This window comes from Anopheles moucheti (genome assembly GCF_943734755.1).
Source record: "Anopheles moucheti chromosome X unlocalized genomic scaffold, idAnoMoucSN_F20_07 X_unloc_4, whole genome shotgun sequence".
Taxonomy (NCBI): domain Eukaryota; kingdom Metazoa; phylum Arthropoda; class Insecta; order Diptera; family Culicidae; genus Anopheles; species Anopheles moucheti.
The window spans coordinates 715,001-717,500 of record NW_026453548.1 but is presented as its reverse complement, the minus strand read 5'-3'; positions in this window follow the sequence as shown (position 1 = coordinate 717,500).

Sequence of the window (2,500 nt, the reverse complement as noted above, 5' to 3'; positions counted from 1 at the left end):
TCTGATAGGTAGGTTCGTTCTCAGTTATCCCTGTGTTTATGGTTTTCGTGTGCTTCGAGAGGTTTGGTCCGTGTTTTTGAGTACTCTTGTCCATGATTTTCGTGTGCTTCTAGAGGTTTGGTCCGATTTTCAGTACTCTTGTCCATGCTTTCACATGCTCTGATAGGTAGGTTCGTTCTCAGTTATCCCTGTGTTCATGGTTTTCGTGTGCTTCCATAGGTTTGGTCCGTGTTTTTGAGTACTCTTGTCCATGATTTTCGTGTGCTTCTAGAGGTTTGGTCCGATTTTCAGTACTCTTGTCCATGCTTTCACATGCTCTGATAGGTAGGTTCGTTCTCAGTTATCCCTGTGTTCATGGTTTTCGTGTGCTTCCATAGGTTTGGTCCGTGTTTTTGAGTACTCTTGTCCATGATTTTCGTGTGCTTCTAGAGGTTTGGTCCGATTTTCAGTACTCTTGTCCATGCTTTCACATGCTCTGATAGGTAGGTTCGTTCTCAGTTATCCCTGTGTTCATGGTTTTCGTGTGCTTCCATAGGTTTGGTCCGTGTTTTTGAGTACTCTTGTCCATGATTTTCGTGTGCTTCTAGAGGTTTGGTCCGATTTTCAGTACTCTTGTCCATGCTTTCACATGCTCTGATAGGTAGGTTCGTTCTCAGTTATCCCTGTGTTCATGGTTTTCGTTTGCTTCGATTCGTTCACTCTATTACTCTTGTCTTTGGTTTTCGTTTGCTTCGATTCGTTCACTCCATTACTCTTGTCTGTGGTTTTTCGTTTGCTTCGATTCGTTCAGTCCATTACTCTTGTATGTGATTTTCGTTTGCTTCGATTCGTTCAGTCCATTACTCTTGTGTGTGGTTTTCGTTTGCTTCGAGTCGTTCAGTCCATTACCCTTGTCTATGATTTTCGTTTGCTTCGAGTCGTTCAGTCCAATACTTACCCTTGTCTATGATTTTCGCTCTAAGCCCAGTCGCCCTGCGCTCTGGAAATCACATTCCAACTCTATCACCGATAGCGCTCACACCTTGGAAACCACATTTCACCCAGGGGACCTTAGGGTGGATTTTGAGCCTTTCGGGATTGCGAAACCATCATTTAACACTCTAAACTTAATTTCCGCAATCCCAGACGCACTTTCCATATGGTCTCCAAAAATGCGTGTGAGCTGACCTGGTCCCTTATAATAGGCAATGAACACGATTTTGGCAAAATATTTTTTTCAAAATTTTTTGACTCACCGGGTAAAATCGAATTTACTTGGGAAAAATGTTCTAGCAGGGGCCCTCCCATACAAATTTTTTTCTTCTCAAAAATGATTTTCGTTTCACTTTTCATACTCAGGGGAGTCTAAAATTGATGTTTTGAGTCACCATGAAAAAAAAATTTTTTTTGACCCGAGCTTGTGTCGCGACCCAAAAATCGACTCACTTGGGAAAAATGTTCTAGCAGGGGCCCTCCCATACAAAAATTTTTTCTTCTCAAAAATGATTTTCGTTTCACTTTTCATACTCAGGGGAGTCTAAAATTGATGTTTTGAGTCACCGTGAAAAAAAAATTTTTTTGACCCGAGCTTGTGTCGGCGACCCAAAATCGACGCACTTGGGAAAAATGTTCTAGCAGGGGCCCTCCCATACAAAAATTTTTTCTTCTCAAAAATGATTTTCGTTTCACTTTTCATACTCAGGGGAGTCTAAAATTGATGTTTTGAGTCACCGTGAAAAAAAAAATTTTTTGACCCGAGCTTGTGTCGCGACCCAAAATCGACGCACTTGGGAAAAATGTTCTAGCAGGGGCCCTCCCATACAAAAATTTTTTCTTCTCAAAAATGATTTTCGTTTCACTTTTCATACTCAGGGGAGTCTAAAATTGATGTTTTGAGTCACCGTGAAAAAAAAATTTTTTTGACCCAAGCTTGTGTCGGCGACCCAAAATCGACGCACTTGGGAAATATGTTCTAGCAGGGGCCCTCCCATACAAAAATTTTTTCTTCTCAAAAATGATTTTCGTTTCACTTTTCATACTCAGGGGAGTCTAAAATTGATGTTTTGAGTCACCGTGAAAAAAAAATTTTTTTGACCCGAGCTTGTGTCGGCGACCCAAAATCGACGCACTTGGGAAAAATGTTCTAGCAGGGGCCCTCCCATACAAAAATTTTTTCTTCTCAAAAATGATTTTCGTTTCACTTTTCATACTCAGGGGAGTCTAAAATTGATGTTTTGAGTCACCGTGAAAAAAAAATTTTTTTGACCCGAGCTTGTGTCGGCGACCCAAAATCGACGCACTTGGGAAAAATGTTCTAGCAGGGGCCCTCCCATACAAAAATTTTTTCTTCTCAAAAATGATTTTCGTTTCACTTTTCATACTCAGGGGAGTCTAAAATTGATGTTTTGAGTCACCGTGAAAAAAAAATTTTTTTGACCCGAGCTTGTGTCGGCGACCCAAAATCGACGCACTTGGGAAATATGTTCTAGCAGGGGCCCTCCCATACAAAAATTTTTTCTTC